Source organism: Erythrolamprus reginae, chromosome 3 (assembly GCF_031021105.1).
Source record: "Erythrolamprus reginae isolate rEryReg1 chromosome 3, rEryReg1.hap1, whole genome shotgun sequence".
In the NCBI taxonomy this organism is placed as follows: domain Eukaryota; kingdom Metazoa; phylum Chordata; class Lepidosauria; order Squamata; family Dipsadidae; genus Erythrolamprus; species Erythrolamprus reginae.
In genome coordinates, this window is record NC_091952.1 from 153,833,812 (window position 1) to 153,860,563 (window position 26,752).

A 26,752-nucleotide genomic window follows, 5' to 3' on the forward strand; every position below is an offset into this window, starting at 1 on the left:
CCAGGTCTAAAATGATTGGTAAAATATACTTGCAGATGAACTTCCACAAACTGGCCTCAGTCTTAATCTATTTTGAGTGATAAACAGGCAGTTTAGAGAAGGCACATTTACATTAGGGACAATACCCCTTGAGTATTGCGAGGGTTACGTTCCAAGACCTCTCGCGATAATCGATTTTTCGCGATATAGTGGTGCGGAAGTAAAAACACCATCTGCGCATGCGCACCCTTTTTTCAATGGCCGTGCATGCGCAGATGGTGGAGCCGGTGGCTGGGGAGGTGGATTCGCCGCCCCCACCAGCCCTTCCTGCTCTGGGTCAGAGCCGCGGAAACCTTCGGCTCGCCGAGGCTGCGTCTGACCCCTTCGTTTGTATTGCAGCGAAGGAGGCGAAGCAAGGCTCCAAGCTCGCCTGCCGCCACCGCCGCTACGCCTCTGCCGCCTCAGCCACCCCCTCTGCTCTGCAGGGACCTCGCATGCCACGATCTCCCTCTCTCGCCCTCCCCGCGCTTCTCCTCGGCGGCGGCCAAGCGGCAGGCTTAATGGGAGACCAAAGGCGAAAAAAGAAAAGAAAAAAAAATCCCCAAAAGAGGCAGGCACAAAGCGGGGGCACAAGGGGAGCTGCCCGGCAGAGGTTGCTTTTTTTCTTCTCGTGGGCAAGTGGAGGGGGGGAGAGAGAAGGAAAGAGAGAGAAGGAAAGAAAGAGATGAGAGAGGGAGGAAGAGAGTGTGAGAGAGGAAGAAAGAGAGAGAGAAATGATAGAAAAAAGGGGAGAAAAAAGAGAAATGAGAAAATGATTGAAGCAGAGAATGACAGGAAAGAAAGAGAAAGAGACAGAGAAGTGACTCTTGGTGATGACGTATGACATCATCGGGTGGGAAAAACCGTGGTATAGCAAAAAAAAGGTGGAGTATTTTTTAATTAATATTTTCTGAAAAATCGTGGTGTAGCGTTTCGCGAAGATCGAGATCGCGAAAATCGAGGGATCACTGTACTGCAACACCTGCATTTGTGCTGATTTTAAGGGTACATTCCACTTGATTTTCAGGATTAGACCGCGGCACAAACTTAAAACTAGCACAATTGATAAAAGTCTGCTTCTACTAATATCTAGAATGTTTAAAGATGCAAGAATGAAAGTCAGGTGCAGCAACTAAGAACATAAAATCGAAGAAATACCAATGAGCACAGGAGTAAAACAGGATTGTGTGGTACCTCCAGCAGAGTTTAATGTATACATTAATTCGCTTGTGGCTAGTTAAAACTGCCTAGACTTTCATCATTGTACACTGGGCTAATGGTGTATGAAATTACCATTCTATGGTAATGATGTGGTGGCTTTGTTCTAATAATGAGAATCTCGTGATAAAGCATTCCAATCTAAAATATTTGTATTTTCCAAACTTCCCAAGGTACAGAACCAGCAAATAAGAGGGCACACCATGAAACAAATCAGAACTTTTAAATACTTAAGTTTTCCAAACTTCTGGAACCTAAAATGCTCTTTCTACATATCCTAAACGGCAGAAATTGGACTCAGCTATATAAGCCTTTTAATTTACTTAAGATAAACAATTCATTCCAACTGTTGTTAAGTACTTTAACTGTTGTTAAATACAAGTTAAGGCTTGCACCAATTATTGTAGTGAGTTAAAATGGGTCCATACAGCAAGATACCAATAAAAGAGAAAGTCTAATCTTAATTTTCGAGACAGATTTTCCAGGTCTCTCACTGTTTCCCAAATACGGTGCTCTAGAAAAAAAGCAGAAGTCACTAGAATCTGGCTTTTGGATTATAATTTCAACTGTTGGCTGAAATGATTACATGATCCAGTTGGATTGTCCCTTTAATCATTTTTGACAGCATCTAGTAAAAAAAAAAACATTTCCAGGTACCATAATTATATTTCTACATCTTTTGGGGGATACCTTTTTTACCAATGGAATTAGAACAAGCCAATTCAATTCTGAAACAAAAAAAAATGTAAATACAGACAGTCAACTGGATTATGCAGCTTATCCCCATTGTATGTTTACTACATTAACACCCTATTTATTACAAATCAGCCAGTGACCCAAACAAGATCACTGTTTCAAAATTCAGGAGAGCCTTATTCTTAACTCATTGCAAGGCACGCTCCATGGCAGTCTTGAAAGGAAAATATTCTTATACCATATGTGTTCTGCCGGGCTCTTTGATAGGAGCCTCCCGAAAATTCAAGGATACAAATTTCAGACACACACACGTTTGAAAATTCAAAACAATGTTCTTTATCACTCTTTTTGTATTGCAAAGAGCACTCTTCCGAATACAATCCGGTAGTCTGTACAATTTCCCTTAAGCAGTCATTAAGTACTTAGCCAGCAGCTGTGGAGAAACTTCACACCGCTTCTTCTTCCAAGGGAGACACACACACACACGCTGCTCTGCTTTGGTTTCAAAGGAATGAAAAAGCAACAAAGTCCAGCACACAAGATTCCTGAGGATACATTCTTCCACAATGGCCAAACCCACATGCTGCTATTTATAGCAGCAGCCCTAATTACTGGACCCTCTCCCAAACACAGGTGGCCTCCCTTATTTCCTGTAATATGTTCTTACTTGGTCTCTTCTACGCATAATTCTGCGCTTGCGTGGGTCCAAAATGTCATCATCTGAAGCTATAGTATATAAGGAAGATTGACTGCCTTGGCTTTGTGCCAAGCCCTCCTCTGCCGAGTCACTCCACCTTCTTCTTCGTCCGAGGAAACTAAACTCTGATCTGATTCTGTCGGCAATAACACAGGCCTGTGACATGTTGAATTTTCCCCTGCATCCACCTCCCCATTCCCTGGGGCAGGAGCTGTGCCAGAGCCAGCCACAACAATATGGATCAAAGGTGGGGTTTATTCTGAGCATTTGTCATATTCTTCTTTTCCCCAAATTGAGACATTTTTATTGTTTCGATTACATGCTACGTATTTCTTCTCCACTTTTATCTCTGTTTTATGCTGCACAATTGTTCTGCTATGCTACTGTCTACGTCTATTTTCTTCAATTTATTTCTTCAATTTCTATGCCGCCCAACTCCCTGGGGAATCTAGGCGGCTTACAACAGAAATATAAAACATAATAATAATAATAATAATAATAATAATAATAATAATAATAATAATACAAAAACCTCTAAAAACAGTTAGACCCTGCATACTGTTCATGGCCGGATCTCCTGGTTACCACCATAACATCAGTGGCCCCAGGGCTATTAGAAAAGACAGGTCTTCACCACTATGAAACTTCTCTTCTGTTTTAAATATATATAAGAATATTTAATAATGTCATTCCTCACTTTTCCCGTAACATGAAATTACACTATTCAATTCCATTAACACATTTTGCTATAAGAAATATCAATTTGGGGAAGCAAAAGAGTATAAGAATGTCAGACTCAATGAGACAAATTACTGTGTTTCAAATACTGTACTGTATGTGGCATCCAGAAAAACACAAGGTTGTCCAAAGTGATCACTGCCTTTGCGAATCTTCTGAGTGAGACACAGCCAGGACTCACAGATAAAACTTCCCCAAAACCCTGAAAATGGAAAACAAAATAGGAAACAATCTAATTTTGGAAAGCTTGGTAGAAATCTCAGCCAAAAACGAATATAAATACTGGAGGGATAAAGTAATTAATACATAGCTTGTGGGTATGTAATGACTCTTAAGCTGATCCCTCTTTTTACTACTCCCCTGGCTATGCTAGTCCTTCTCCCACAAATTATCAAATGTTTGGAAATAACTGTCATTGAAATGTTTATAGAAAAAATAATGAAGGAGTGGAAGACAGGCTTGGTGGTTGGAAATGAAAAAAACATACTGACGTTAGGAGAGGCATATTCCAGGATGACTCATTATCAACCCTGATTATGTGTCATTGCTATGATCCCACTTTCAGTGATTTTGAAAAAAAACAAATGTTGGCTATCAAACAGCAAAAAAACAAATGTTGGCTATCAAACAGCAAAAAATACAAATAAAACCTCACATATGATTTATGTGGATGATCTAAAAGTTTATGGAAAACCAAAAATTCAAATTCAGTTATTGACAAATATTGCATGAATTTTTAGCACAGAATTTGGCCTAGAGAAACATTCTACAGCAGCAACAAATCTGGGTAAAATCACAAAGATATACGGTATACTATTTGCCACCACATTTGTTAATCCCAAAATCTTCAACTTTACATTATCTACAATTGACCTCTCCCCTTTTCTAAGAGGTCTGTAAAGGGCGTGCATAAGTGCACTTATGTGCCTAATGTCCCTGTCCTACTGTCTTATTATCCTTTTTATTACTATGCTCTACTTATGTTATGTTATGTTATGTTAACATGTACTATAATACTATACAGTGGAACCTCGACATACGAGCAGCTCTACTTACGAGCTACTCGAGATAAGAGCTGGGAGGGGAGCGACATTTTTGTTCGCCTCCCGAGCTCACATTCGGGATACGAGCGCCAAGGAGCTGTCTCCTGAAGCCGAACGCTAACTTCCGCGTTCGGCTTCAGGAGACAGCTCCTTGGCGCTCGTATCCCGCGTGTTTTAAAAGGTTGCAGCCGGCCTGGGGGGCTCGGGGGGAAGCCCCCGAGCCCCCCAGGCCGGCTGCCACATTTTAAAACACGCGCGCCGCTTCGCAGCTGTCTCCTGAAGCCGAACGCTAACTTCCGCGTTCGGCGGCAGCGGTTTTTTTTGTTGTTGCACGGATTAATTGACTTTACATTGTTTCCTATGGGAAACAATGTTTCGTCATACGAGCGTTCCGACTTACGAGCCTCCTTCCGGAACCAATTAGTCTCGTAAGTCGGGGTTCTACTGTACTTGTTTGACAAATAAATAAATAAATAATAAAAATAAATACTTTGGGATTTGGAACAAGAAGACTGAAAGACCTTTGCTTTCTATAGTCCTACAGCGAGGCTGGTTGAGCCAGTTTGGTGTAGTGATTGGGGTAAGAGTTTAGAAATTGGGAGACTACGAGTTCTAGTCCTACTTTAGGCATGAAGCCAGTTGGGTGACCTTGGGCCAGTCGCGCTATCTCAGTCTAGGAAGGCTGCAATGGCAAACCACCTCTGAGATCTTGCCAAGAAAACTACAGGGACTTCTTCAAGCAATTGCCCACTCACCCACCCAAAAAAGCAAGCATGGTTGAAGGGACAAATCCTTAATGGGAAGGCTATAAATTCCCCAAGGGGACATACTGGACTAGTTCATGGCAGGAGATTCAGTGTTGGTGGCAGCCTATTTATTGGAGAACCCTTGGAAGGTGGGTTTTACCAATGAGATTTTTAATTATACCTTCTTCTTATTTGAAACAAAGACTATCCTTTAGGAATGTTATCTGCCATAGCATTTATTAATATTTTGCTGCCTCGGGCTGTTTCTAACTGCAGAAAGCTTTGCAAATTCATTGAAAGGTGTGGTAGATTATTTCTCTAAAGTAATATTTAAAAGGTATTATATGCCACAGGGAGGAGAAACCTGCAGGCCTAAGGCGTAGGTTTTTTATATGTTCCCTGGGACGCCTTCTAATGTGATTGCAAAAATGTATAGCAGTTCCCTTTTGGGAAGCAGATATAATTGTTCTGTGCATTCAGCCCCGCAAAAAAATGTAACGGCTGCCCTTGTCTCCAAAAGGTTGTCCATTCAATTTAAAACTCACCTTCTACTCAGGGCCATAATTACAATAACCCTTACATTAACAGGGTTAATTATTTTTAAAAGAAACGCATCTGTAAATCTTGTTTAGACAAGTATAGAATTGGATTATTTTGTTTCAAATTATAAAGACACTCTCAAGACAATCCAATTTTGCTGACAACAATATGAAAATGCTTTGCTGTTATATTTTGGATTTTTTTTCGATACCCCCCACCCCCCCCAACAAATACTCAGTCTCCCTTACAACTCTCGGAAATTGAAGCAGTCCTTCATTCAAATAGTACTAACATGGGCCGATCAACTGAAATCAGGCAAGGTTGGCTAGTCGCTGGCACCTCTGGGGCACATATTTATATTTAAGATCTTTTTCTGGAACAATGAGTAACAAAAGCAATCAGGGTACATTATTTGAACTGCACTAAAAGTGGGCATGCTTGCCCCTAGCACCGGAACATTCCATTTCATCTAATGACAATGGCCATTGCCTTCGAATTGGAAACACACTCTATTCTCTCTTCTCTCCTGTGATCATGCATTCCAGTTATCCCGAGGCTACTACTGTATATTGTCCTTGAAAATATTTTGGATGTGGGAGTTCAGTTTCACTAACCTCTTAAATACTTCTTTCATCTTTTCTAAACAGCTCCAGTGAGAAATGAGCAATAGTGCATGGCTGAAGCTTGCATTCATTTTCCTATTTCAGAGGACTATAGCCAAGTTTGTACATTTGCTGGATAGGTGTCTCAAAGAGGTCTCCCACAGTGATTCATAAGGATCCGAGGGGGTTCTTACTTGGAAGGGCTAGCTTCTTCCTGCCAGCCTTGTGTCCGCTGCGCTGGGTAGAGCCGCGTGGGTTAAACAATAATTGGGTGCTGCGAACTGACCCTAGCAGCGGCCGCAGCACTTTAAATGGCTTTAAGTGGCTAGTTGGTGCTGGGGTGGGATTCCCGTAGCTGGGTGCTTGCCTGATAAGTGGTTGAGTCCGCTGAGTTCTTCTCCCTCCGGAGAAGAGTCCCCAGCTCCTAAGAGAGTTGGTAAAGTTAGCCCTGATAAAGGCTGTTGTACTAAGAAAAGTTGCAAACTAATTTAAATTAATTTAGAAATTTGGAAGGATTATACTGATTGGGAGTCAAAGAAGATGTTAAGACAGACTGGAAATTGAAGCAGAAAGTCAAATCAAGGTCTAAATATCTGAAATCCCAGGAAGGAGTTCAGCCACGTCTATCCTCTTGAAGGATCGAGTCAGATCCGGGGTCTTAAGGCAGATCCTAACAAGTATTCAAATTGACTGACTTAATCCTCAAGATGTTTGGACACGGAACTCCCCTGGGGAAGGCTGGTTCCACCACAGGATGGAGAATATTATCTTCTCAAAATTTACATTTTCTTTTTTTCTAAAATGCTAATTCTTTAGATATATAAAGAACTGGCAAGTACCAAATTATTTCATGTATCAAAACTGAACAGAGCTCCTATTTAAAAACCAATGGCTATGCTTCCTAGCCTCATTCATTTCACATTACAGTTTTAATCACAGGGTTTTTTTGTTGCTACTCTCTTTGAAAATTATCCAGCATTTCAGAGTAAATCTATATCAGTAAATTTAAATGTTCTTTCTCCCCTTAAGCTTGCAGTTAATCCAATCCTATTCTATACTGCTATTTGGATACATAAAAACCTATTTTCCCTCAAAATGCTGCATTGAATTGGGAACTTTGCAGTTCTTTGGAAATACAAATTTGGAATTACTAAGGCAGTGAATTTAGTTCTTAATTAACATACTGATTGACTGAAGAATGGGTCAGACATATTTCTTTAAGTTCCCTGGGTTATTTTAAAATGTACAGTACAGTATTCACTGAAGAACCCAGAAGTCCAAGTACAGAATGACAGTTTGGTAGAAGGTAGAAGAACATAAAAGAGCCGTTGTACTCACCTGAACGGTCTTCTCAATGCGCTGCGTGGAGAGTCCAACATGGGTTATACTCTAGTCTTATTGGTAGGGACTGAGTTTAAAATTTAAATATTTAATTGGCTACACCCCCCAACCGACCCCTAGGGTCCAGTTTTTAAACGAAGGCGTAGACAGGTGTAGTATAAATATATATATAAAACTTTATTGACATAAAACAATAACTGCGACCCTGAGCCGATAGGCCGGGTGGGTTTGGACTCTCCACGCAGCGCATTGAGAAGACCGTTCAGGTGAGTACAACGGCTCTTCTCCAATGCGCTGCTTAGGAGAGTCCAACATGGGATATACCCAAGCTACTGAGACAGGGAGGGAACAGGCCCGGCCAGGGGAGCAGTGGAGGTGTCAACACTCTGGAGGACCCGCCTGCCAAAGTCTGCTTCTGCCGCTGCAAAGAGGTCCAGCCGGTAGTGTCTAATAAACGTTGTTGGGGATGCCCACGTAGCTGCTCTGCAGATGTCCTCGACCGACGCTTGAGTGTTCCAAGCGGCGGAAGTAGCCGCGCTCCTTGTGGAGTGGGCTGTAATCCCCTGTGGAACTTGCAGGGATTGGGACTTATATGCTTCAGTTATGCAGGAGCGTATCCAACGTCCGATGGTTTGGGAAGAGACCTTCTGACCCAAGTAAGCCGGCAGGAAGGAGATAAACATCGCCTCGGATTTCCTAAGATGTTGGGTCCTGTGAATGTATATTTCGAGGGCTCGCCTGACGTCTAATTTGTGCCAACGGCGCTCGTTGGGGTCAGTGGCTTCCGCATAGAAATCAGGTAGAATGACTTCCTGAGCACGGTGAAAAGGTGTGTTCATCTTTGGTAAAAATGCTGGATCTAATCGCAACACCACCCTGTTTTGGTGGAACACACATAGGTCCTGTCTCACCGATAGGGCCGACAATTCCGATACCCTTCTGGCTGACGTCACTGTGATCAAGAAGGCTGTCTTTATTGAAAGGTAGCGCAGTGGAACTGATTTTATTGGCTCGAATGGAGGGCCTGTTAGTGCCTGTAGCACTAGCGTGAGGTCCCAGGTAGGGTATCTGTGTACTACTTGAGGTCTCAGGTTCCCTGCACCACGGAGGAAGTCCCGGATGCAAGGGTGGTGGTACAGAGATCTCCACTTGTCCAAGTGGATTACCGTGGAGAGGGCCGCTACGTGCCGACGGAGGGTATTAGGTGCAAGTCCTTTATCCAGTCCTGCCTGAAGAAAGGATAAAATCTGTTCCAACGATTCCTTAAGCGGATCCAAGTTCTTTGATTTACAGAAATTGAAATATGTTGTCCATGTTGCACCGTAAATTCTGGTGGTTGAGGCTCGACGGGCTGCCTGTATTGTCGAGATTACATCTTCAGGTAGCGAGAGAGATCTTAGTCGACACCCCTCAAGCGCCAAGCGGTGAGATGCCACCACTGAGGATCTGGGTGGTGGACCGACCCTTGGGAGAGTGCTATCCGATTGTCCGGGATCCTCCATGGTCTGGAGACCGACAGATTCTGCAGGTCGGAGAACCAGGGGCGCCGCGGCCAGTGTGGTGCTATTAGTATTAACTCCGCTCTCTCCTCCAGGAGCTTGGAGACAACTTTTGGAATGAGAGGGGTTGGTGGGAAGGCATAGAGAAGGCCCCTCGGCCAGGGGGATCTCAGGGCGTTGATTCCCTCTGCGTCCGTGGACGGGAAGCGTGAAAAGAATCGAGGGAGCTGTGTATTGTCTCTGGTGGCAAAGAGGTCGACCTGTGGTGTTCCGAACCGGAGACAGATGTCGAGGAAAATGCTCGGATCCAAACGCCATTCTGCCGGGTCCAGTGTTGCCCGGCTCAGCCAATCCGCCTGTGTATTCGAGGTTCCTGCTATGTGTTCCGCCCTCAAAGACTGCAGGTGTCTTTCCGCCCAGGATATCAGTGATTCTGCTTCCTTCATGAGGCAACTGGATTTGGTGCCTCCCTGATGGTTTATGTGCGCTCGTGTGGCCACATTGTCCGTGAGGATGAGGACCGGACGGCCCGCAATTCGGGGAAGGAATTGTTGGAGCGCCAGTGAAACCGCCCTCAGCTCTAGGAAATTGATGCTGTTGTTGCTGAGGTCCTCTGATGTCCAGCAGCCCTGGGCTATTTGTTGAGCTGTGTGTGCGCCCCAGCCGGAGAGGCTCGCATCGGTTGTTACTGTGATGCCCATCTGCTCCTTGAAACAGGTGCCCTGTTGTATGGCTGATGTTGTCCACCACCGAAGGGATCGATGAACCTTGGAGGGAAGTAATACCAGTCTGTTGGTGTGACTGGTTCTTCCCTTCTGAAAGGGCAGAAGGAACCACTGCAGCTGACGGGCGTGGAGTCTTGCCCATGGTACTACATCGATACAGGACACAAATATCCCCAGGAGTCGGGATAGTAGGGATAGCTGTACCTTGTGGTTGTGTCGTATTGATTCCACCGTCTCCAGCAGAGAGGACTGGCGGTCCGGAGACAGGAAGACCTGGCAGCTGGTTGTATCTATGATGGTGCCCAAGTGTTGGAGGGATCTTGTGGGTATTAGATGGCTCTTGGGAACATTTATTGAAAACCCATGTGCCTGCAGGGACTGAATGGTGTGCCTGAGGTCTACCTCTGCTTGGCTGGGGGACCTGGAGAGGATAATAATGTCGTCTAGGTATGCCTGTAATCTTATTGACTGGAGGCGTAAATCTGCCATTACGACATCTAACAGTTTGGTGAAGGCCCTTGGTGCGGACGATAGTTCGAAGGGCATGGCTCGATATTGGTAATGCCCCCCCTCCAGGTAAAAACGTAGGTACCTCCTGTGAGCTGGATGTATGGGTACATGGAGGTAGGCCTCCTGTAGATCTATGGAGGTCAGGAGATCGTATTGCCGGATGCAGGCTAGGATGGACTTGAGCGACTGCATCTTGAACCTGCGGTATCTTATGTACACATTTAGCTGTTTGAGGTTCAGTATTAGCCTGTGACCCCCTGAAGCCTTGGGAACTAGGAAGATAAGCGAATAAAATCCTTGACCTTCCTGGTCTAGGGGCACCGGTTCGATGGCTGCAATGTCCAACAGATGCTGCACTTCTTGTCTCAGAAGGTTTTGTTCCGTTTTGTTGGTGGGAGTCGGGCATCTGAAGAACCGGTTTGGTGGCGAGGCAGTAAATTCTAGACTTAGTCCTGAATGAATGGTATTTAGGGCCCAGCGGTCGGAGGATGTTAACTCCCATTGTGTGAGAAAACGTTGTAGTCTGCCTCCGACGGGGATGTCTGCTGGGTAGTCACTTGGACTTCCTGAAGTTCCTGTATGACTGGCCTCGAAAGGGGCGTTTTGGCTGGGTATACTGGCGGTACCCTCCCGTGCTTCTGTCAGCAAAGGGCTGTCTGTCCTGTTGGTAGGATCCCTGGCCGTAGGGTCTCTGGGTTTGTGGGAAGGTAGATACTGCGGCAGAGTCCTGGCGAAAGGTTTGTCTACGAAAATAAGGGGCCGACCTTCTGTCGGCTCGCCTATAAGTCCTTGGTAAGACCTTTCGCTTATCCTTGTCTTCGACCAACACTGCATCCAAGGAATCGCCAAACAACTTTGACCCACTGAAAGGGGCTGCTGCCAGGCGCCACTTAGAACGGGAGTCTGCTTGCCAGCTTTTGAGCCAGAGAAGACGGCGTGATGCCATAGTGGCTGCCATTGATCGAGACGCAAATTTAGCAGAGTTTAGGGTTGCGTCTGCCGAAAATTCGGCTGCGGCAAGAAGTTTTGTTAGATCTTGCCGAAGTCTGGCATCCTCTGGGCCCAACCTGGATTGCATCTCCTTGAGCCAGATGATTGATGTGCGGTTAAAGAAGGAAGCCGCATGCGCAGCCCGCAAGGCCCAGGCAGCTGACTGGTGTGATTTGCGGATGAGACCCTCCGCTTTGCGGTCATCAGGCTTAAGTCCCTCCATATCTGCTGGGACTATGGCATTGGACACTAGGCTGGCGACCGGCTGGTCAACAGGTGGAAACAGTAGTAGTTCCTCAATATCAGGCCCGAAGCCATAGAACTTCTTCTCGGTAGAGGAAGGGCCTGGGGCAGCCGTCGGGTGTTCCCACGGGCGCTTGATATTGTCTATAAAAATGGAAGACGAGGGAATGAAGTCCGATTCCCTTTCTGGTTCCGAAAACAGACCAGCTGTTGGATCCAAGCCCACTGAAGTCTCTGCAGGTTTTGTGGTGGATCCCAGTTTGACTGTCATCTTAGCCTTGTGCAAAAGTGTTTTGAACATGGCCGGTTTGAATAGGCCTGTGAACACTGGATGGTCTGTGGATGTCTCTTCATCCTCTGAAAATTCATCCTACAGCTCACTACCTTCCTCATGCGATGGGGCCTGAGCCCCCAGAGAATCCTGATAAGGGTAGTGGATGTTGGCTGTGGGCCAAGTCTCTGGGGGTTGGTTCCCAGTTGGCGTGGGAGGGCGTTGTTGGATGCCAGTGGCAATGCCTTGTGAATAGGCGTTGGCAATCAAGTCCTGCACCGATGGGGGCAGGTGGTGCCACGTGTCTGGGCCAGACCGCAGACCTGCTGCTGTGGGCTTGAAGGAAGCTGATGTTCCTGGCCTTTGTGTCTGAGGTGAAGACTGAAGACCACCGCCCCTTTCTGGGATAGCTGTGGGGACCGAAGGGCCGGGAATGGGCCCCAACTCACCCCGTTCTGGAGACCAGTCCTTATTGGTGGTGGCCCCGGAAAGGTCCGGCATGGCTGAAGTGGAGGCCATTGGCTCAGCTGGCATAGGTAGTTGAGGTGGTGGAGAACCCCAAGGCTGTTGGGATTGGCTACAGGATGGAGTCCAGGTTTGCTTTTGTGCCTGCTCCATCATTTTCTCTAGAGCTTTAATCCTCTTTTCTGCTTCCTTTAGGGAGCTTGAAGCCTTTGACTTGGATTTAGGCTTAGAAGAGGAAGCCTTGTCCTTGGGTCTCACCACAGCTGGGGCAACTGAAGGTTCCTCTGCCCCCTGCTGGTAGTCCTTGCTCTCAGCCATCCTCAAATGCAGCAAACGGCAGGCAAGTAGGCAGGCTAGCCTTAGAAATGCCGAAAAAAACAAACAACCAGCTGGCGTCTTCAACCGCTTTGAAATTCCCCTGCGTTCAGTAGCAATAGTGCAAAGACGCTGGGAGGCTGCCTTTTAAATTGATTGCTCGCGCCTGCGCTCTTGAGGCCAGGCACTCGGTTTTCGCGCCAATAGAGCTCGGGAAGTTTCGACTTCCTGGTTGTCGGCTTTTTGCACGTGCGTGCGTGCGTTCCCAGCTCTTACAATGGCGCACGCCGACGAGAGCTTTTCACCGGAGCTGGGATGTCTGGAGCGTTTTGGCTTAATCCAGCTCCCTGAGCTTCGAGGATTACAGCGGAGAGACGGACCCTCGCAGCTTCAGCGGTTAGTAATTTGGCAGCTCAGGCGATGCCCGCAGAGGGCAGGGGCCTGGAGAGGGACGCCCCTTAGTTCCTGAAGCTTTGCCCACGGAGGGTTAGGCTTCGCTCAGAGACAGAAGGAACAGCGGCGTCCTGGGTGGTATCCACTGGGGAAAGGGACCCATTAGTAGAATCCTTGGGCGGTTCTTGCCGGCGGACCGGTTAACCAGCCAGAAAGGTTTATTTAGCACTTACCTTAATGATGTTTTGAATTCCCTTGAATATGGAGAGTCCAACATGAGTAGAAGAAATCAAAAAAACCCGTCGGAGAGAAATTAATAACGTCCCTACTCTACGACTGAGTTTAAAAAACTGGACCCTAGGGGTCGGTTGGGGGGTGTAGCCAATTAAATATTTAAATTTTAAACTCAGTCCCTACCAATAAGACTAGAGTATAACCCATGTTGGACTCTCCTAAGCAGCGCATTGGAGAATGAAGTATTCACTTTATAATTTTCCACACATATATCTTATCCAATTGGTTGATTGATTTTTGCTACTATTAGCTGTCCTGTTATTATTACAAGAAAATCAAAACTTATTGCTACCTACTACAAATCATCCATAGTCTTATTAGTACTGGTAGTAGAATGGTAGTAGCTGTCTTTCTTCTGCTTGGTGACCTTAGAAATGGACTTTCATACATAACTGAATGGAAAACCATCCATCTCTTTTAAAGTTTCAAGTTTCCATAAAAATACAGGTGTCACTTGTTATTTTCTGGCAACACCTAACAAATATGCCCAGACCATCTTTTTAATAAGTAACACTGTGGCTCAAAATCAAAAGTCCTATCTAATTAGATAAAATGCATTTTAATTGTTTTTCAGTTTGGAGTTGTATGTGAGTTTTAGTTTTAATTGTTTTTTCTTCCTTTAGCCTGTTTATCTAACAAACTGCTTTTTTATTCTTTGACACTTGGCTCTCTCATTTTAAAAGTTCATTTATCACACAGAAAACCTTTCCTTTCTTGGCTTCATTATTGTCAAATTATCCCTTGTATTCTCCTCAATTTTACAAACAAATTTTGTATCTTCTAGGCTCTAAGCAAATTCTCCCCCATGGGTTTGGGCTGACAGGAGAAAATTCTATCAGACTAATACAGTGTTTCCCAACCTTGGCAACTTGAAGATATCTGGACTTCAACTCCCAGAATCCCCCAGCCAGCATTCACTGGCTGGGGAATTCTGGGAGTTGAAGTCCAAATATCTTCCAGTTGCCAAGGTTGGGAAACACTGGACTAATAGATTGCAAGTAAATCAGGAAGTCTGATCTGATTAGTGGAAACCTGTTACGATTATTATTTTTGAGGAAGAACTTGAAAAATAAGACACTAAACTTGAAAGTCCTCCCTTGTATCTAACAAGGAACTACTTCAAATCAACAAAAACTATTTCAGATCTCTAGAAGAAATATTTGTACTGTAATAATCTTCTACTTATAACCCAAATTGGGATCCAAATATTGGTTATAAGTCATTATAGTTGTAAATGGAAGTACCCGCTTAATTAGACCCAATTTTATGAACATTTTTACAGCAGGGCAAAGCAAATCATGCAATTGTAACCATGAAAGCATCCTCTTTTTTGCCAGAAATCAGTCAAAACGTTGCAAATCTCAGTCATGTGACCATGGGATGCTGCAACAAGTTGGAAATGTTAGTTGCTAAATGGTAGAAATGTGATCAAATGGAACTACCATATGAGCTGTAAAGCACTCTTTCTGCGTACAGTGCAAGTCTGAATGGTTGTTAAGTAACAAGTCAGAAGTTGTGTACCACCTGTAAACCCATTTAAAACCAATCATTCTATTCAGGAAGCTAAGAGATTCCTAACTATTAAAACAGCCTAAAACTAAAGAGACAAATTACAGAATACCAACAGAGATCAGCTGGCAACCAGCACAACTGGAAAACTAATTCCAATATGTTATCAATATAACCAATGAAAGATAACAAAGTTCAAGTTCTTTTAACCCTGCTGTTCTGTTCGAAAAAACTCCCTAATCTTATGTTCCTGGGTCTATTTGATCCGGACTGCAAATTGATCATTTTAGGTACAGTAATACCTCATGATACGAACTTAATTGGTGCAAGGAGGAGGTTCGTAAGTCGAAAGGTTCGTAAGACGAAACATTGTTTCCCATAGGAAACAATGTAAAGTCAATTAATCCGTGCAACCAAAACCCCCCCCCGCAAAAAAACGGTGTTCGGCGACTGCTGGGAAGCCGTGCGGCTGTTTTAAAAGGTGACAGCCGGCCTGGGGGGCTTCCCAGCAACCACCCGAACCCCGAACCCGGAAGTTCGGCAAAGGTTCAGGGTTCGGGGGGGTGCTGGGAAGCCCCCCAGGCCGGCTGTCACCTTTTAAAACAGCCGCGCCGCTTCCCAGCTGTCTCCCGAAGCCGAACGCCAAAGCCGAACTTCCGCGTTCGGCTTCGGGAGACAGCTGGGAAGCGGCGCGGCTGTTTTAAAAGGTCACAGCCGGCCTGGGGGGCTTCCCAGCACCCCCCCGAACCCCGAACCCGGAAGTTCGGCTTTGGCGTTCGGCTTCGGGAGACAGCTGGGAAGCCGCGCGGCTGTTTTAAAAGGTCACAGCCGGCCTGGGGGGCTTCCCAGCACCCCCACGAACCCCGAACTTTTGCCGAACGTCCGGGTTCGGGGGGTGCTGGGAAGCCCCCCAGGCCGGCTGTGACCTTTTAAAACAGCCGCGCCGCTTCCCAGCTGTCTCCCGAAGCTGAACGCCAAAGCCGAACTTCCGCGTTTGGCTTCGGGAGACAGCTGGGAAGCCGCGCGGCTGTTTTAAAAGGTCACAGCCGGCTTGGGGGGCTTCCCAGCAACCTCCCGAACCGAACCCGGGTTTCAGAAAAATTTTGCCTCTTCTTACGAACGTTTTTTGAGTTACGAACCGGCGTTCGGGAGGCTTCTGGGAAGCCCCGCCGCCCGGCTGTCACCCTTTAAAACAGCTGCGCGGCTTCCCAGCAGTCTCCGAACGCCGGTTCGTAACTCGAAAAAAGTTCGTAAGAGGCAAAAATTTTCTGAACCCCGGGTTCGTATCACGAGTTGTTCGTAAGACGAGGGGTTCGTATCTTGAGGTACCACTGTACTTATATTTGGTCTTTTTGAAAGCTTTTTTCACCTGGAAACAAGTTTGAACATTTCTGCACACAATGGAACGAAAATTGAACTGAAAAAATTAATCCTTATTGGTTTATTTTGCACATAAATGTGCCTCCCCCCCCCCGTTTTTGTGAATTTTTTAAAGGTTTATTGATAATTTTGCCTGCAAAATGCATTCTATTTTACTAAAGATGGTGTGGGATTGGTAGCTTGAACCTTTCTGAACATAATGATATGAAAATTGAACTGAAAAAAAAAAGATCCTTATTGGTTTATTTTGCTCATAAATGGGCCCCCATGCTTATACTCAAATAGGCTTATACTCGAGTAGGCTTATACTCGAGTATAAAACAATATGGTCTTATATTCAAAAATAAACCAATAAGAATCATTTTTTTCAGTTCATTTCTATTTTTCTTATGTGTAGGATTGTTCAATTTAGTATATCAAAAATTTTGGGGGAATATTCCTTAGAGATTTGTAGCCTAAAGAAATATAAATTGACAAAAAATTCAGAAAGCATGGGGGGAGGGGCTTTTTGATCAAAATAAAAATATAAGCCTCAATTTTTTCAGTTCAATTTTCATATCATTATGTTCATAAATATTCAAACTAATTTTCCAGTGGAAAAAGTTTTCAAAAAGACTAAATTCAAGTACCTAAAAAAATCATTTTGGTCCGGGTCTATATGACCCGAAACAGTCAACGTGATTTTTTTTTTTGCCCAGAAAAATTTTTCCCCCACCCCCACAAATATTTTTATGATGATCAGCCATGTTAAAATGAGTAAATGAATGCATAAGATATTAAAAATATTTTGGATTTGAAGCCTGCGTAAATATAAAGTGAAAATGGTTGCAAGCAGCCGAGGGGGGGGGGAGGCCTTATTTCTGATGTTAAAAAACCAGTAAGAATCATTTTTTTCAGTTCCTTTATATTTTTCTTATATTCAGAAATGTTCAAGCTACCAATCCCACACCAACTTCAGTAAAATAGAATGCATTTTGCAAGCAAAACTATCCATAAATTGAAAAAGAATTCACAAAAACGGGGGGGGGGCATGCATTATATCAGCAAAATAAACCAATAAGATTTACTTTTTTCATTTCAATTTTCATATCATTGTGTGCAGAAATGTTCAGACTACTTTCCAAGTGAAAAAAGCTTTCAAAAAGACCAAACATAAGCACTGCAAATGAAGAGTTTTCGGTCCAGGTCAGGGTGACCCGGGAACAGAAGAAGTGTGACTTTTTTTGCCCAGCAAAAACTAAGCCCCCCCACCCCACCCCAAAAAAAATTCTCATAGAGCGAACCCCTGAAATGATGAAAAGTCATGAAATTTCAAGTTTCAGATATGCAGGGAAAATTTTTTACAGGGACTCAAACTTGGCTTCAGGTCGCATACGACCCGAACAGAACAGCAGGGTTAAAACAAAAGCCCTGAATTATTAACTGTAAGCACTTGATTGAACCTGTTTCATTCCAGAATAAACCACATGTGAATGGCACTAAGTCAAATTATACCAGGTTCCCCTCACTTGTAAATACAAGCTTAACTTGGAGTAGCACCCAATAGAAAGTATTTCACTGGTACTGCCTATATAAAGAAGCCTGCAGTAAAGAATCACAAAATCATAATCTGATCACGGATCTCAAAGAGATAAAAATTAAAAAAGGGGAAGAATATGGACAATAGTAAATATTAGGGATTCAGAATATAAACATAGGAGGGTGGTTTCAAATAAGCAGCACTATTCCTACTCTCCAGCACAGCAGAAATTGTGCAATTCTAGCTATCATTGGTATACTAATAGAATGACATAAAGCTAACCGGCAAAAAAAAAAGTTCATTACAATATGTCTTCATTACAATCAGTCCTTGTGCAAAAAATTTCAGCTTGTTATGACAGGATTGTTTACTATAAAATAAAACTTTAAAACAAAGAAAATTATGAAAACAATTTTTTTGAAAAGGAGAATTTTATAGAGGTTTATGCAGTAAACTGTTATCACCTTATTCTTAAGAGATCATGCAAATAGACAGACTACTAAAAACTGTTGTATGGCAATTAAGTTTGTTGAAATGTTTATCAATTTCTCTTAGGCTGCAGCAATGATTTTATGTTGACATGAGCAAAAGCTTAGTTTATGTATCCTTTTATATTTATCACCTATAATCTAACTTAGAAATTTTCCCAATTATTTCTAAGAAGAATGATATGTGCAAATCAATATTCTTTCTTATCATTGCTACTTAATAAGAACATCACTGTACCAGCCCTACACTCTTCAGCTGTTCTATTGATGCACAGACAATTAAGAACCACTAAGGCAGCAAAACCACAGGAAACAATCTAACTAACTCACTTTAAACTACGGTATTTGCTAGTTTTGGGGCGTTGAGCTGCTAATAGGAAAAGAGAACAGCAAAATGAAATTCAGGAGATAAGAGAAAATGATGAGAACCAAATACTGTACCGGTAACCTTTTCTATCCCCATGATCATCTTATTTATTCCCATGATACAAATCCAGCTTACAGAAAGGCAAATACTTTCATCCTAAAAGAAATCCAAAATAATGTCTCTCCCAAAGGTTCAGGGCAGTGATGGCAAACTTATGGCACAGGTGCCACAGCTCAGCTCCAATGTGCATGTGTATGCTGCCCAGCTGAATTTTGGTTCGCACAAGAGCTCTGGGAGGGCGCTGTTGGCTTCCAGAGAGCCTCCAGGGGGGTGGGGAGGGCAGCCGGGCGGGCGGGCGAACGGGCAAGCGGCAAGCGATCTTGGGGTTTCCCCTTTGCCTGGGCAACGGGGAAACCCCAAGATCGCTTGCCGCTTGCCCGTTCGCCCGCCCGGCTCCTCGCTGCTGCGGCGCTGCAAGCGAGCAGCCGGGCGGGCGGGCGAACGGGCAAGCGATCTTGGGGTTTCCCCTTTGCCTGCCGCTTGCCCGTTCGCCCGCCCGCCCGGATGCTCACTTGCAGCGCCGCAGCAGCGAGGAGCCGGGCGGGCGGGCGAACGGGCAAGCGATCTTGGGGTTTCCCCGTTGCCCGGGCAAAGGGGAAACCCCAAGATCGCTTGCCGCTTGCCCGTTCGCCCGCCCGCCCGGCTGCTCGCTTGCAGCGCAGCAGCAGCGAGGAGCCGGGCGGGCGGGCGAACGGGCAAGCGGCAAGCGATCTTGGGGTTTCCCCGTTGCCCGGGCAAAGGGGAAACCCCAAGATCGCTTGCCGCTTGCCCGTTCGCCCGCCCGCCCGGCTGCTCGCTTGCAGCGCCGCAGCAGCGAGGAGCAGCGAGGAGCAGCGAGGAGTTGCCCAGGCAAAGGGGAAACCCCAAGATCGCTTGCCGCTTGCCCGTTCGCCCGGCTCCTCGCTGCTGCGGCGCTGCAAGCGAGCAGCCGGGCGGGCGGGCAAGCGGCAAGCGATCTTGGGGTTTCCCCGTTGCCCAGGCAAAGGGGAAACCCCAAGATCGTTTGCCGCTTGCCCGTTCGCCCGCCCGGCTCCTCGCTTGCAGCGCCGCAGCAGCGAGGAGCCGAAGATGGGGTTTCCCCATCGCTGGAGAGCAAGAGGGGGAGAGATAGAGAAAGAGAGAGAAGGAAAGAAAGAGATGAGAGAGGGAGGAAGAGAGTGTGAGAGAGGAAGAAGCAAGATAGAGAAAGAGAGAGAGAAAGAAAGATGAGAAAGGAAGGGAGTGACGTCATCGGCTGGAAAAATCGCGATATAGCGATTCGCAATGATCGGGATCGCGAAACTCGGGGGATCACTGTATATCCAAAACATCATCACAAGCTAATGCACTGCTATTTATTACGACAGACACTTCTACTCAATTTACAATTACAGCCTTGGAATATTTCAATACTCTCCAAATTATAATATTAGATTTTGGAAGATAACTTCTCATGTCATCAACTGAGGTCTGTATTGTAAGTTAGAATTAATCACCGTTGTTCTTTTTAATACCCTCTTATCTAAAAAAGGGTAGCTGAACATAGAATCTCTATGTATAAAAATGAAAACCACTCGTATATTAATCACAAAATCTCCAGAACCATAAAGCCTACAAACTTGAAATTTGCCACGTATGTTCCTCTTGCTTCCTAAGTGCTCATTAAGAAAGGAGTTTTCAAAATGACCATTGGAGCATTAGTATTTCCTATATTATTATTAACACTCTCTGATGCTAAGGAGTTCTACTCCCCCTCCCCATCTGAAAAGAAATCTGATCCAATGCAAAACACAAGCAGAGGAGTTTCAGTTTCGCTTTTCCTTTCACAGCAGTAAGCACTTTTACTACAGAAAAATTTAGCTAAGCCACCTCCAGGCCCCTTCTTGTCTACTTGCTCACACAACAAATACTATTTGAGTTTCCAAATACCCGTTAACTCTCTCACACACTGACAGAACACTAGTCACATGAATACAGATGGATGCTGGTAGAGGCAGATTTTTTTCCTTATTTTCCTCCTCAGTTCAGTTGAATCTCTTCCTTCTAGTGCAGTGTTTCTCAAATATTTGGGAACCTGATCCATTGGCACCACCATCTTTTGGGGGGGAATTTGGGGGGGATTTTTCTGTGTTTGGATGGCTTCTCCTCTTCTGCAGCTTGAAAAAGAGCCCCCAGCTGTATTTCGGCTGAATCCCACTACTGAGTATGTTCGAAAGTGAAATTGCAAGGTGAGGAAGTGCGGGAAACTGCAATGTTTTAATGGCTGAAGCTGAATGTCCAGAACCTGCAACATAAAGAAGGTAGGAGCCGAGAACTTTTTTTTTCTATTGCAGGAGTTAATCTTTGGCTTTGTTTTGGGATTTGCATAAAAAAGAGTCTGCCTGCCTCCCTCCTCCCCTCTCTCCTGTCTTTTGTCAACTTTAGCTTGTATGTGCTTTTATTATTGTAATGAGAATTTTCAATATAATTTTGGTTCTAGTGGCTCCCACGGGGACCACTGTTGAAACAGCACTGAACTGACAACCTGCGGATAACTATTCAAGTGTTACATTTTTTCAGCAAGTGTTTTAAGTGTTAAATTATTTGCAATGATCTGCAGGTTCTATTTTGCAGAACTAACCAGTCAGGATTGTTCCAACAGGGATTTGATCCTTAAGCTATGTCTCACAGTCAAGAGATTGAAGATGAATAGAGATTAGACATTTCAGTAAGACAATTATTCAAAACATAGCTCAAGATGAACCATGAAGTAACTACAGGAATAACCTACACCCGTGATGGCGAATCTATGGCATATCAGTAAACATGCAAGCTCAGGTCCGGCGTGCATGTATGTGCCAGCCAGCTTATTTTCGGGCATTCTGGGCCCACTGGAAGTCGGGAAACAGCCTGCTTTCAGCCTCCGGAGTGGGTGGGGAAGGCCTGTTTTTTGCTCTCTCCAAGCTCCAGAGCCTTTCTAGGAGCCTGGGGAGAGTGAAAACGGCCTTCTCCACTCCCGGAGGTCCATTGCGTGCCGAGAGGGGGTATTCACATGCGCGTGCGTGCGGCCACCCACATGGAATAGGCGTTGATTGCTTACCTGAACGCCTCTTCTCGTACGGTGAGTGGGTACAGCAGTCACATGGGTTGCTCCTGTCCAATCCGTTGGAACTGAGCCTAGTATTAAAAAAGAGTGCTGGATCCGCCCCTTCCCCAGAATTCGCGAATCCATAGACTAGGCTCAGTAGTGAAGCTCTTTAATGTTCAACTCTCATGTGTTATAAGAAAATAGAATAGAAGGTAAAGAAGACCACACAAAGGGAGGGAAGTGACTGCTGTACCCACTCACCGTACGAGAAGAGGCGTTCAGGTAAGCAATCAACGCCTATTCTCCGTACTGAAGGAGTGGGTCCAGCAGTCACATGGGACATACCCAAGAGATAGGTCCCTAGGGTGGGAGTACATAGCTATCGTGAGAGATAACGGATTGGAGTACTCTTCTGCCGAAGGCAGCGTCCGCTGATGCGTACGAATCGTTGATGAAGGAATTTGGCGAGGCCCAAGTGGCTGCTTTGCAGACTTCTTCCAACGGAGCCTGAGTCGCCCAAGCGGCAGATGTGGCAGCACTTCTGGTGGAATGCGCTGTAATATTCCTTGGAATGGAAAGGGAAGCTGTCTCGTAGGCCTTAGAGATGGTCCCTCTGATCCACCGACCTATTACTGTAGAAGACACTCTGGATCCCAAGGATCTGGGATGGTAGGCTATGAAGAGTGCTTCAGACCTCCGGATGGATCTTGTGCGTTGGATATAAACCTTTAGCGCTCTAGTGAGATCCAGAGTGTGCCATCTAGTTGCCAGGGGATGCTCTCGTTGGAGGCAGAAGGAAGGTAATATGATATCCTGAGATCTGTGGGACATGGAACTGACCTTTGGTAGAAAGGTGGGGTCCAGTCGCAGAACCACCTTGTCCTGGTGAAACTGACAAAGGTCCTGTCTGATAGAAAGGGCTGCCAACTCAGATATGCGTCGGGCGGATGTAATCGCCACCAGGAATGCTACCTTGAAGGATAGGTACCTGAGGGACGCAGAGTTCAGGGGTTCGTAAGGTGCCTGAGTAAGAGAGTGGAGAACCCGTGGCAAGTCCCAGGTGAGATATCTGTGGATCTTAGAAGGCCTGAAGTTGGCCACTCCTCTTAGAAATTCTTGGATTTCTGGAAGGGAGCGGAGGGGCTGCCTGCGAGGCCCCGCCAAGACGGAAGAGATGGCGGCCAGGTGTCGGCGGATGGTGCTGGTAGAGAGGCCTTGGTGGGAGCCTTTCATGAGGAAGGTGATTATCCTGTGGGTGGGAAGACACAGGGGAGATAAGCCCTTCTGCAAGCACCACTGATGGAATTTGGACCAAGTATGGTCGTAGATCCGGTTGGTAGACCCTCTTCTAGACTTCAGGATGATTTCCACTGTGTCCGGGTCATACCCTCGCAGGTCTAAGTCCCTCCGGATAATAACCAGGCGGTGAGGTGGAACCACTCTGGGTCTGGATGGAAGGAGGCCCCCTGTCGCAACATATCCTCCGAAAACGGGGAGTCGCCAGGGGTCCTGGACGGACATTGTTGGAGGTCCGCGAACCAGGGCCTGCGAGGCCAGTGAGGGGCAATCAGAATTACTCGGGCCTTCTCCAGGAGGATTTTGTTGATCACGTCTGGCAGAATTGGAATTGGAGGAAAGGCATACAATAGACCTGGAGGCCAAGGACTCCTGAGGGCAGTGATTGCCTCTGCTCCCGGAGACGGGAACCTGGAGATGAAGTGAGGGAGCTGGGCATTGGCTTTGGTCGCCAATAGATCCAACACTGGATGGCCGAACCTGAGGCAGACTTGGTGGAACAGTGACTGATGGAGATTCCACTCGCCTGGATCTATGGTCGCTCGCGAGAGCCAGTCCGCTTGGACGTTGAGGCTCCCCGAGATGTGGTCGGCTAGAAGCGACTGGAGATTCTTCTCTGCCCAAAGGCCTAACTTCAGGGCCTCCCTCCTGAGGGCCTAGGCTCTTGTGCCTCCCTGTCTGCAAATATGGCTTTTGGTGGCTATATTGTCGGTGAAAATCAGCACATGCTGGTTGGAGATGTGAGATTGGAATTGTTTTAGAGCTAGAGACACGGCTCTTAATTCTAATCAATTGAAGGGCCTGGAAGCCTCCTCCAGTGCCCATGTGCCCTGAGCTAAAAGACCCTGGGCGTGGGCTCCCCAGCCCGAGAGGCTGGCATCTGTGGTGACTACAACTGGTCGGGGCACTGGAAGGGAGATCCCTTGTCTAGGGCTGGAGAAGTCCACCACTTGAGGGATCTGCGAACCGTCGGTGGAATGGCGACGATTCGAGTTGCTGTGGCCCGATCTCTGGGAGGTAATAGAAGCCACTGTAGTTCCCTGGCGTGAAGACAGGCCCAGGGGACAATACCAATAGATGACACCATTTTACCCAAAGGGAAGATAGGGTGGCAATGGAGGTAGATTGCTGGGGCAGGATGCGAGCAATGAGATCCAAAAGGCTGCGTTTTCTCTCAGTGGAGAGGAAAACCTGGGATAACTCAGAATTAATGATAGTTCCCAGATGCAGAATGGAAGTGGATGGATCAAGGTGGCTCCTTTTAAGATTTATGGAGAAACCATGATTCTGTAGAACCGACATGGTAAAAGAGAGGTCTGCCGCCACCCAGTTCTGGAATTTCCATGAATTAAAATGTCATCTAAATAACATAAAATATGAATGGGAGAAGCCCGGATATGAGCCGCCAAGGATCCCAAGAGTTTAGTGAAGACTCTGGGAGCTGAGTAGAGCCCAAATGGCATGGCCCTACACTGAAAATGCCTGCCTTGAAAGGCAAAGCGCAGAAATTTCCTATGGACCTTGACAATGGGGATATGGAGGAAGGCCTCCGTGAGATCCAGAGACACCATAAAGTCTCCCCGATGTAGAGCTGCTAAAAATGGAAGATAAGGAATGAATTTTGAAATCCTATATTTTATGAACCGGTTCAATTTTTTTAGATCTAAGATGGCTCTCCAGCCTCCAGAGGTCTTAGGGACCATGAAGAGGATGGGAGAAAGCCTAAACCTCTCTGGAGAGAGGGGACCGGTTGAAAAGCTCTAATAGTCAACAAATGAGAAATAGCCTCCTCCATTCGGATACGAGATGGAGGGGAACTGGGAGAAGGACAAGAAATAAAACGGTTAGGGGGAGGTGAAATGAACTCTAACCTTAGGCTCCTTTCCACAGTGTCAATGACCCAGGGGTCCTTACAAGAACGGTGCCAGGCGGAAGAGAACCAGGCTAGGCGACCGCCTATGGGAAAGGAGGAAAACTTACCATCTGGCTCTTTTGGAAGCCCTGGTAGAAGAGGATCCTCTCTGATAACGGGAACCTCTGCCCCTGGTGGTTCTAGATTGGGATCGAAACCGAGGGGAAAACTGACCTGGACTCCTTTGAAATGCGAAGCCCTGATCCTGTAGACGCCCTGTGCGCCGAAAGGGCTACGGTTTAGGGGCCTTCTTGGTGGTAGGTCCCAAGACTTTTTTCTTGTCTGTGGTCTCTGTAAGGAGAGGGTCCAGAAGGTCTCCGAAGAGGAGGTCACGTTTCAGCGGACCCATGGCTAACTGCCACTTCTGTCTTACTCCCGCCTGCCAAGGGCGGAGCCATAGAAGTCTTCTGGCCGTTGTGGAGGCTGCTACTGACCTGGCTGCAAATCTGGAAGATTGGAGGGTAGCATCTGCTACATATTGGGCAGCTGCGAAGATTTTGTTGAAATCCTGTTGGCCCCGTAAGTCATCTGGAGGCAGGTGTGGTTGGAGCTGACGAAGCCACAAGAGCATAGCTCTGGAAAAGAAGGATGCCGCTGCAGCACTCTTAAAGGCCCATGAGTCTGCAAGAAGACTCCTTTTGAGCATTGCTCAAGTCGTTTGTCCTCTGGCCGGAGGACCTCCTCTGCTTCGCCAGGCATGGCGGCAGTCGAGTGGAGAGTCTTCACTGGTTCATCTGGCTTGGGACATGTTAGGAGTTCCTCATAGACGGAGGAGAGCTTGTAGAGCTTCTAGTCCTTGGGAGTGGGAGTAAAGCCAGCAGTTGGGTGGTCCCACTGTTTAAGCAAGGCATCCTTAAACAACTTGGGCATAGGAATTACCTCATTGTCTTCCTGTTCTTTCATGAAAAAAAGGAAGATTATCCTCCGGAGGATCTGAGGAAGAAGTAGCCTGTTTTTCTTGCCCGGCTAGCCCCGTGGATACTCTAGCTTTAAGCAGGAGAGATTTGAAAAGCTGCGAAGGAAAGATAGCAGCTGGGGCTGGAATCTTAATCTGAGATTCCTCATCTTCCGACAGACGCTGAAATGGGTCATCATCCTCTTCTGCATCCACGTCCTCATCCTCTTCCTGAGAGGAGTCAGAGACCTCCATGGCTGGGGCTCTGTAGGAAGGAGAAGAACTCACGGGACGGGAGGAGCGTGGAGAGGGATGAGACAGAGAAGGCACATTGAAAGATTCAATAGGTAAATACTTGCACCAGGACCTCCAGGCCAAAGGATTAGAAGAATCCACAAGCGGCCGCAGGAATCGTAACCGGCAAAACCGCCGGGGGAAAACGAAACCGCAACTTCTCCCAAGGAAAAAAGCCTAGCCGCTTTTTTTCTTTTTTTCTTTTAAACGGCTGGCGCAATTAGTGCAAGTAAATAATTAAAGACAATAAATCTTACTACTTTTTGAAGGAAAAGATCGAAGGGAAGGTGTTAGAATGTTGAACGAGCTATCACAATACAACCGCAGGATATGCGAACTGAGCGAATTCTGGGGAAGGGGCGGATCCAGCACTCTTTTTTAATACTAGGCTCAGTTCCAACGGATTGGACAGGAGCAACCCATGTGACTGCTGGACCCACTCCTTCAGTACGGAGAATTATGGCCGTGGGCATGCATGTGCATGATACCTCACACCCCTCCTTTTGGCACGCAAAGCAAAAAAGGTTCGCCATCCCTGGCCTATGTAGTTCCCAGTCTTGAATATAATTGAAAATCTTTAAGGAGATTCCAGATACACTGTGCATGTAGAGATCTAAGAATATTATTTATTTCTTTTCTTTA

General features: G+C 46.0%; 1 protein-coding gene across 3 annotated transcripts in view; it reads right to left on the reverse strand.

Annotated features, from left to right (window-relative positions):
* Nucleotides 1–26,752, reverse strand: part of CTNNAL1 (catenin alpha like 1) — an 89,511-nt gene that overhangs the window by 47,313 nt on the left and 15,446 nt on the right. The gene's annotated exons all lie outside the window — the stretch shown is intronic.